Raw genomic sequence first — 10,330 nt, 5'->3', positions numbered from 1 at the left:
AGCTAAACCATTAGAAAATTCATTTTTATGAGTAATGTTGTGGATTCAACTTAAAAAATCGAATACACTTAGAATGCATGGATATAAATCATATCAACCAAGGTGTTTTTGATTGAATTTTGACCATCTGCAGTTGTTTAAAACAAACTTGATTTTGGATTTTGAGATATATTAACCCTTGCATATTGTAGCAACAAGAACCAGAATATTTAGATGACATTTGTAATAACAGTGACTTGTAGTCGTGCAAATAGAAATATAAGCAAAACTTCTTTAAGAACTTGAATTTCTGGCACACATTGGTTACAGAAATAGAAATATACACAAAATTTCTTTAAGAACTTGAATTTCTGGCATACATTACAGAAAATAATACAACGGAATTCTTCATACATATAATATAGATCATTTGGGCTCTCCATTTCATGTTTTTATAGCACAGAAGGTCACTTGTTCGTAAATAAAATTCAAATCTGTAAAAAGAATTATACAATACAAAAAATCCAAAGCTAATTGATTATTATTCAAATTGACCATTTAATAAGGGATAAATTTAAACTAAAAAAGTATTATGGAGGTGGGGGTGAGGACGACTCATCAGAAGGTGGAGAAGGAGATTTGTGGAAGTATGGTGGATGTTCCCAGTCAAATGACGGTGGTGAGTTATGGAAATATGGAGGAATTGGACAATGATGGTGAGATGGTGGTTGAGGAGAAATGTAGTAGTATGGAGGTGGTGGTGGTGGTGGTGGTGGTGGAGATGGTGATGGAGAATGAGGAGGTGGAGACTTAAAGTAGTAAGTTGGAGGTGGTGGGGACTTTAATGGAGGAGGAGGTGAGTTTTAGTAATAAGGAGGTGGTGGAGAGGGGGACGGGGGAGGGGGAGAATTGTAGACGTATGGAGGTGGCGATGAAGGAGATGGAGGAGGTGGTGACTTGTAAACATAGGGAGGAGGAGGCGATGGAGATAGGGGTGGTGGAGATTTGTAAATGTAGGGAAGGGGAGGTGAAGGAGAAGGTGGGGGTGGTGATTTGTAGACGTAAGGAGGTGGGGGTGAAGGATATGGAGGAGGTGGTAACTTATAGACATGAGGAGGAGGTGAAGGAAATGGTGGAGGTGGTGACTTGTAAACATAGGGAGGAGGTGGTGATGGAGATGGGGGAGGTGGTGACTTGTAAACATATGGAGGAGGAGGTGATGGAGAGGGAGGTGGTGGTGATTTGTAAACGTATGGAGGTGGAGGAGATGGAGATGGTGGTGGTGGTGACTTGTAAACATATGGAGGAGGGGGTGATGGAGATGGTGGTGGTGGAGATTTGTAAATGTATGGAGGAGGAGGTGAAGGTGAGGGTAGTGGTGGAGATTTATAAACATATGGAGAAGGTGGTGATGGAGATGGTGGTGGCGGTGATTTGTAAATGTAGGGAGAAGGAGGAGGAGGAGATGGTGAGGGTGGTGGTAGAAATTTATAAACATAAGGAGGAGGTGGTGATGGAAATGATGGTGGCGGTGATTTGTAAATGTAGGGAAGAGGAGGGGATGGAGATGGTGGTTGAGATGATTTGTAAATATAAGGAGGAGTTGATGGTGAGGGTGGTGGTGGAGATTTATAGACGTAAGGGGAAAGAGGTGATGGAGATGGTGGTGGTGGTGACTTGTAAACATATGGAGGAGGAGGGGATGGTGATGGTGGTGGTGGTGACTTGTAAACATATAGAGGAGGAGGTGGTGGTGGTGATTTGTAAATGTAAGGAGGTGGAGGAGATGGTGAGGGTGGTGGTGGAGACTTATAGATGTATGGAGGAGGTGGAGATGGAGATGGGGGTGGTGGGGATTTGTAGACATATGGAGGGGGAGGTGATGGAGATGGTGGAGGAGGAGATTTGTAAACATAAGACGGAGGAGGTGAAGGTGATGGTGGTGGTGGTGATTTGTAAACATAAGGAGGTGGTGGGGATGGAGATGGAGGAGGTGGGGACTTGTAAACATATGGTGGAGGTGGTGATGGTGAATGTGGTGGTGGTGGTGATTTATAAATGTAAGGTGGTGGAGGAGATGATGATGGAGGAGGTGGTGATTTATAGACATAAGGTGGTGGAGGGGAGGGAGATGGAGGAGGTGGAGACTTGTAAATATATGGAGGAAGTGGTGATGGAGATCGTGGTGGGGGAGACTTATGGTAGTAGATAGGTGGAGGTGGTGAAGATTTCAATGGTGAAGGTGGTGACTCATAGTAATAAGGTGGTGGAGGAGAATGCTCTGGTGGAGGAGGTGAAGCATAAATATAAGGCTTATCAGCTACTACAGTAGTAGCTATAAGGCAAAAGACTAAAGCATAAACCAGCTGAGGCCAATGCCCCAGATGTCTCGAGGTACCCATTCAACTCTAATTGCCAAAGGATTAGTCCTTAGACTTGTATGGCAAACGATGAATGCCAACCCTTTATATAGTGAACTCCACAATCATTCTTGAAAATGATGTTTTTGTGTATTCCATGTACAGGCTGTGTCAATGATTTAAACATCATTCCAAATCTCTTTTTAATGAATCAAATCTAAAATATTGACAGTCAATATGATTAGAAGTTTCCCACCACGTAGCTCAATTTCATTTTCATGAACAAGTTCCATGTACAGGCTGTGTCAATGATTTAAACATCATTCCAAATCTCTTTTTAATGAATCAAATCTAAAATATTGACAGTCAATATGATTAGAAGTTTCCCACCACGTAGCTCAATTTCATTTTCATGAACAAGTCCAGATGTACCGAGTAGGTAAAGGCGGTGTTTGGCTGGATGATGGCTAGAGATACAATTTTTTATCAATTTAGAGGGACATTCTATTGAAATCTAAAGGGTGTTTGTCTTCCACGATAAAGTAAGACATAAGGGTAGGACAAACGTGTATATTAAAATTTAGAATTAAAGTCAAAATCTAAGTTGGCTTAAGAGAGACTTTATCTTAATAAGACCTGGGCCCTTCATTTAAAGATAGCAATAGCTTTCAATATTGTTCTACTTGACCAGCCGTCGGCTCCTTTATTATTGTGTTTTGGCAAATATTTACCTTGTGTTTTTCAGTAAGACTTGAACACAGTCTTCATGCACAATACAAACCTTACTGTCTTGGTGGTTGTGTTGGATAGCTATTTTCTACAAATATTGTTTTGTTGACAAAAGTGTCGGTGCAATAATTTTGATTTAACAAACATTAGTTCATATTACATTTTTCTTAAATACTAATTTAGGTATTAGCATAAGTACAAAATATTATTAGGTATTTTCGAAGTTCTCTCTCCTCTCACATTAATGTTGTATAATTTTATGAATTTAATTAATAAAACCCGCTATCATATGAGGGGAGTGAATATCATGTCATTAATCATTGGAGAAATTATTCAAACTAATGTATCACCAATTATGAAAAAAAATAAGTCAAACAAATCTATTATATTGCTGAAATGACATATATTATATTCATTGTCACTATTGGGGAGATAAACACCTAAGTAAAACTCGCACCAATTAGTATTGTGATATGAAATTATAAGTTATAACTTCATTTTTCACTTTTCTCGACTTTTTAACCATTTTTTACTTTGAGAGAGACCAACAACAACAATAACAATTATGTTTTTAATTTGTTTAATATGTATATTATTTTTTCAATAATTGCGCTTATTGGTTCCCATGCAATCTCAAGATATTATTTAGTGTTTTGCAATTTTTATTTGGTTTATCTTTTATTCCCCCTCAATGAATCTGTACTCTATATTGGTCTATGTTTCTTGCGAAGATGCCGTAAATTATTATTTTTTCGGACCTACTTTGAAAATAAACAATTTTTTCATAAAATTTAAATCCTACTGTCCTACCTATGTCAAATTATATACAAAATTATTTTAAATTCTCTAGAAATTTTTTTTTTAGCACCTAAATTCTCTAGAAATATTGATATATATATTTTCTTCTTATAATAAGTGAGGGGGAGAGATTAATTTGAACTCAAAATCTTTTACATGAAAGAACTGGATAAAATCATTAAATTATAAGACCCTGAACAATAAATGTTGATATATTGTCTCTTCAATCGTCAAACTGGTATCATTTGTAAGTATAGCTTAGAAAAATCTTTAAAATAAAATAAAATTCGAAAGTAAAATCTGCTACTAGAGGGGTTTTTTTTGGATAAAAGATTAATTAGAACTGCTACCACTGGAGGTTCAACTTTAGTTTAGCACCCAATGCTATCATTATTATTAGATTTACCTCGTATTTAGCAACAATTACTATAAATGTAGAATCTAAATTTGGGGTACTACTACTACTACTCCTAATGCAATTTTTCAGATTAGACTAGCTTTCAAAAAAAAAAAAAAACGTTGCCCTCTTGAGGAGCATTAGAATTATGCTCATATGTGAGGAATTGTGATGTCCATGCGGTCTCTGTTTCCCTTTTCCGTACTAGCACATTTTTAGTTTCTTCCTAGTTTTCTTTTTCTATTTCTTCTAAGCAACCCAATAATGCCTCTAGTTTTTGGAGTGAACGCCATAAATTTATTTTTATATTATTTATAACAAAAAATCATATAAAAAATAACAAATAATTTAATGATATAATTGAATTTTAATACCAAAATAGATAGTACCAAAAAAAAAAAAGTTATTGTAAATTACATGATGAATACACATAGTATAAATATAATGTTTTTATAGAAACAAAAAAATTATAATGTATTATAAATTAATTTTAAATACATAATGAAACTTCTTTTAATAATATTGAAATTTTTGGCAGTTAAGTTTTAATTGGAATAATATTTTATTATTTACAAAATAAGTAGTACTAGAATTTACTTTTAAAAAAATAAAAATAAAAATGGTTCCGGCAAGGTAGTCGATTGTGGAGAAAAACACAAAAGAGCCCAATGGACAATGGGTGGGTGTTCACCAAATTGCAAAAAACCACACTGTAGGGACTCAATTTGGATTTGACCCTGAGTATGAATGTGTTTTCAGCCCAACAAGCCCAAACAATAAATTTGTAGAGAGTGGATTGAAGGTTTAGGCGCTGGCCGTTGTTCACCAAGCATGAACTCTATTCTTTTATTAAAAAATACTTAGAACTTTTTTACAACTGGGGGATACTCCTCGGCCCGTGGCCGAGGAGCCCTTTTTCTTCTCCCTTTTTCCCCCCCTCCTTTCTTACTTTACTTGCTTTTCTTATATAGTCTTCAGCTTCCTATCTCCTTCTTCCATCTGTTGATCATCCATTCGCCTCTCTTCTGGCCGTCCGTCCCATCAGAGGCCTTATTAGTACTCAAGTGGTTCACTTTGATCAACATTGCCCTGCTAAGGGGTTATATCCCCATTAATGCGGCCAGAGGGGTTAGGTGAATGCATTAAGTGTGAATGTGACAGCTTGCTTTGAGCTTGTCCCTTCCCAAAAATTATCCTTAGTATGCTGAGGACGAAGAGGTCCTCGGCGTGGGTCAAAAAAGAGGCTTTCCCCAACTTAGCCTTGGATGGTCAGTCTTCCTCGGCGCCGGCCTTGGGTCTACTACGCGATGGGCTAAGGCTGTCAGGCCCACGGGCCCCACAATAGCCCTTCAAAACCCTGCTGCACGGTCCCTCGGACGGGGAGGAGGGTTTTGATACCTACGGGCCCTCTAGGCGAATCGCCCCACTTCGGTTCGTGCTAATGCTGGCGACTTTTCGACTGCCCGATGTGCGTTTTTTGCGTTTCAAGACTTAATGTGTGCCCACATTAAATTTTGGCGGCACCACGTTTCCCACTTTCAACGGTGTGATGGTAATTGTTCGGTGGGGACCTCCTGCTTTTATGGGCAAGCAGTTATATTTGGGGAACCTAAGGGAGAGTATAAGTACCTGTTTGAACCGCCTGGTTTCCTCATTTTCGCGCTTACAACCATTGATGCGTATGATTTGAATCTAGTTCAACTTGCACACTACCTAAAGAGAATCGTCATATTTTTGTAAGTCTTCTTCTTCCAATGACCCCAAATTTTCTTGATTCTACTCCTCCTTTTCTTCTTCTGGAACTTTTAGTCGTCCTTGGGGAATGGGTAAGTTTAAGAAGTTGGTTGAGTCCGACGAGATGATGAACAAATTCATTGTTGACTATGGGATACCCAATAATGTGAGTTTGAAGTACTGTGAAGAAGGGGAGTGGTACATTAAGAGGAGAGANAACAAAAGAGCCCAATGGACAATGAGTGGGTGTTCACCAAACTGCAAAAACCATACAAAATGCAAAAAGGGCATTAAAACCGCCCACAAAATGACATAACCACACCGCACTATAATTAACAATGCACCGCACAGCATTGTGTAATGTAGCTTGCAATTTTATAATAAGAAAACCGTACAAACCACACCACACCCTCACTATATATTAATATATTTATTTTTAAAAAATTAAATATATTATTAATAGTTTAATAACCCTAGGTTAAAAAAAAAAAAATTAATAACTCTAGCAAGTGTTGATTAGGAAAATCAGCCCAAAATAAAGAAAAACTTGCTCAATAGTTTAAATTTGGCTAAAAACAAAAGGAAAAATCAATTTTGGGCTAGGTAGGAAAAACTCAAAATTTAAAAAATATACCAGCTTCAAACCACATTTTATACGCCACACCGCACATTTGACCGCAAAAATGAGGTACGATGCGGTTATGGTTTTGAATAAACTCTAAACCAAACTGCATCATACCATATTGCACGTGTGACTGCAAAAATATGATCTTGGCTAAATTGCACCGCAAAGCGCGTTATTAAAATTGGCCCAAAATCTCACCGCACCGCGAACACCCCTAGATGCAAGCACTCTATGATTAATCATACTTTATTTGCACTCTTTTGCTTAAGCAAAGACAAAGGGTCCGTTTGGATAGCACTTATTGTTGCTGAAAGTTGATAAAAACTGATTGTTGCTGAAAATACTGTAGCAAAATAATTTTTAAATGTGTGAATAGTACCGTGGGACTCATTTTTAATATTAAATAGTGCGTGAACAGTGCACGCACAGTACACGCACAATGAATTTTGTCCCCTAAAGTCAAGAAAACCGGCAAAAAATAAATAATAATAAAAAAAATAAAAAAATAAAAAAATAAAAAAACAGAAAACGCAACTTGACTTTAAGTAGAAAGAAGTGTTATCCAAACCTTACCAAAAACAAGAACAAATTTGTCGTGGTTTGGAGTGAAGGAAAACTGCCATTTGTGCAATCGGATAATTAGTAATTACTATAGACTATTCACGACTTGTCGCTATCTTTATATCTTTTTAATAAATAAAAAACAAAACAAATACAAGTAAGAACCTCATGTACAACTGCTACAATTGGTCCCGATCTTACCCCCAAAAAAAAAAAAGTCACCAATCGCTCAATCATTTTTGGGTTACTAAACGAGTTAGGGTTGTGTGTATGGTCTGCCATTGACGTCAAACCATAATGCATGGTTGGTTAGTCATCTATGTCAAGATATGTTATTGTTAGAATGGCTTGAATTGTCAAATAAGGTGGCTTGACAATTAAACCATTTGGAAGTTGCAAGAAATTGCATGATTTTTGTAGATGAAGAAATGCAAAGAAGTTTCAAGAAATTATGCATGGATGCATAGCCACAATTATTGACTTCTTTGATAGAAGTCTTGAACATTCTACAAACTTCATCTATTGGCCGAAATTTATGACTTCTTGCATGCATGAAACATCAAGAAACGGCAAGCTTTAAGATCTTGAATTCTGGCATACATTACAGAAAATAATACAACGGAATTCTTCGATGGTGAGTTATGGAAATATGGAGGAATTGGACAATGATGGTGAGATAGTGGTCAAGGAGAAATGTAGTAGCATGGAGGTGGAGGTGATGGAGAATGAGGAGTTGGAGACTTATAGTAGTAAGTTGGAGGTGGTGGGGACTTTAATGGAGGAGGAGGTGAGTTTTAGTAATAAGGAGGTGGTGGAGAGGGGGATGGGGGAGGGGGAGAATTGTAGACATACGGAGGTGGCGGTGAAGGAGATGGAGGGGTGGTGACTTGTAGATATAGGGAGGAGGAGGCGATGGAGATGGGGGTGGTGGAGATTTGTAAAGGTAGGGAGGGGAGGTGAAGGAGAAGGTGGGGGTGGTGATTTGTAGACGTAAGGAGGTGGGGGTGAAGGAGATGGAGGAGTGGTGACTTATAGACATAAGGAGGAGGAGGTGGGGGTGAAGGAAGATGGAGGAGGTGGTGACTTATAGACATAAGGAGGAGGAGGTGGAGGAGATGGTGGAGGAGGTGACTTGTAAACATAGGGAAGAGGTGGTGATGGAGATGGGGGAGGTGGTGACTTATAGACATAGGGAGGAGGTGGGGATGGAGATGGGGAGTGGTGTGTGACTTGTAAACATATGGAGGAGGAGGTGATGGAGAGGGAGGTGGTGGTGATTTGTAAGCATATGGAGGTGGAGGAGATGGAGATGGTGGTGGTGGTGACTTGTAAACATATGGAGGAGGAGGTGATGGAGATGGTGGTGGTGGAGATTTAGAAATGTAGAGAGGAGGAGGTGAAGGTGAGGGTGGCGGTGGAGATTTATAGACATAGGGAGGAGGAGGTGATGGAGATGGTGGTGGTGGTGATTTGTAGATGTAAGGAGGAGGGGGGGATGGTGAGGGTGGTGGTGGAGATTTATTGACATAAGGGGGAGGAGGTGATGGAGATGGTGGTGGTGGTGACTTGTAAACATATGGAGGAGGAGGTGATGGTGGTGATGGTGACTTGTAAACATATGGAGCAAGGGTCGATGGAGATGGTGGTGGTGGTGATTTGTAAATGTAAGGAGGTGGAGGAGATGGTGAGGGTGGTGGTGGAGACTTATAGATGTATGGAGGAGGCGGAGATGGAGATGGGGGGGTTGGGGATTTGTAGACATATGGATGGGGAGGTGATGGAGATGGTGGAGGAGGAGATTTGTAAACATAAGGTGGAGGAGGTGAAGGTGGTGGTGGTGGTGGTGGTGGTGATTTGTAAACATATGGAGGTGGTGGGGATGGAGATGGAGGAGGTGGGGACTTGTAAACATATGGTGGAGGTGGTGATGGTGAAGGTGGTGGTGGTGATTTATAAATGTATGGTGGTGGAGGAGATGGTGACGGAGGAGGTGGTGATTTATAGACATACAGTGGTGGAGGAGAGGGAGATGGAGATGGTGGAGACTTGTAAACATATGGTGGAGGTGGTGACAGTGATGGTGGTGGCAGTGATTTATAAATGTATGGTGGTGGAGGAGGTGGTGATGGAGAAGGTGGTGGTGGAGAGTTGTAGTGGTAGGTAGGTGGAGGTGGTGGAGAGTTCAATAGTGGAGGTGGTGGAGGAGGTGAAGCATAAATGTATGGCTTATCAGCTACTACGCTAGTAGCTATAATGCAGAAGGCTATAGCATAAACTATTTGAGGCGAATGCCCCAGATGTTTCAAGGTGCCCATTTCAACTCTAATTTCTGAAGGATTAGTTCTTAGACTTGCATGGTAACAAAGGATGCTAACCCTTTATATAGTGAACTCCATAATCATTTTTGACAATGATGTATTTGTTTATTCCTTTAACAGACTATATCAATGATTTAAATATTATTCCAATTCTCTTTTTAATTCTCCTTTTTACTGAATCAAATCAAAAATATTGACCGTCATTATGATTAGAAGTTTCCCACGAAGTAGCTCAATTTCATTTTCAAGAACGAAGTCAAGATGTACAGAGTAGGTAAGGCTTTGTTTGGCTGGATGATCGCTAGGATGCTTTTTTTTTTATATCAATTTAGAAGGCAACATGAAAGTCAAGAAATAAAGTTAAAATCTAAGTTGGCTAAAGACAGACTTTCTCCTAATAAGACCTGGCCCCTTCATTTAAAGATAGCAAGAGTTTCAATATTGTTCTACTTGACCAGCCTTCGGCTCCATTATTGTGATTTAGCATGCGTATTCAGTAAGACTTGAACTCTGTATTCATGTACAATGTAAAACCAATTGCAATTACACACACACACACATATATATATATATATATAATTTAGAATCTAATTAGATCTAGACTCTTTAGTTTTTGCATTCAATAATTCACTTGCCACAAAAATTAAAAAATTTGATGGCACACAGTACAAAATTGAATTTCAATTAAAATTCAATTTATAATTTAATTGAATTTAGATTCTTTAATTTTTACACCTACTAATTCACTTGACATGCAAATTTAAAAATTGGATGAGACATGTGACGTAAAATTAGACTCCAATTTAGAATTTAATTGAATTTTTTCTCA

At 38.6% G+C, this 10,330-nt stretch overlaps 1 pseudogene; it reads right to left on the bottom strand.

Moving 5' to 3' along the window:
• Positions 1-253: 253 nt before the first annotated feature.
• LOC112010565 (extensin-2-like) lies at positions 254-9,531 on the bottom strand (annotated as a pseudogene).
• Between the last annotated feature and the right edge of the window lie 799 nt (positions 9,532-10,330).

This window comes from Quercus suber, unplaced genomic scaffold (assembly GCF_002906115.3).
Source record: "Quercus suber isolate HL8 unplaced genomic scaffold, Cork oak 2.0 scaffold_478, whole genome shotgun sequence".
Lineage (NCBI taxonomy): Eukaryota > Viridiplantae > Streptophyta > Magnoliopsida > Fagales > Fagaceae > Quercus > Quercus suber.
This window is presented reverse-complemented; position numbering and strand designations above follow the sequence as displayed.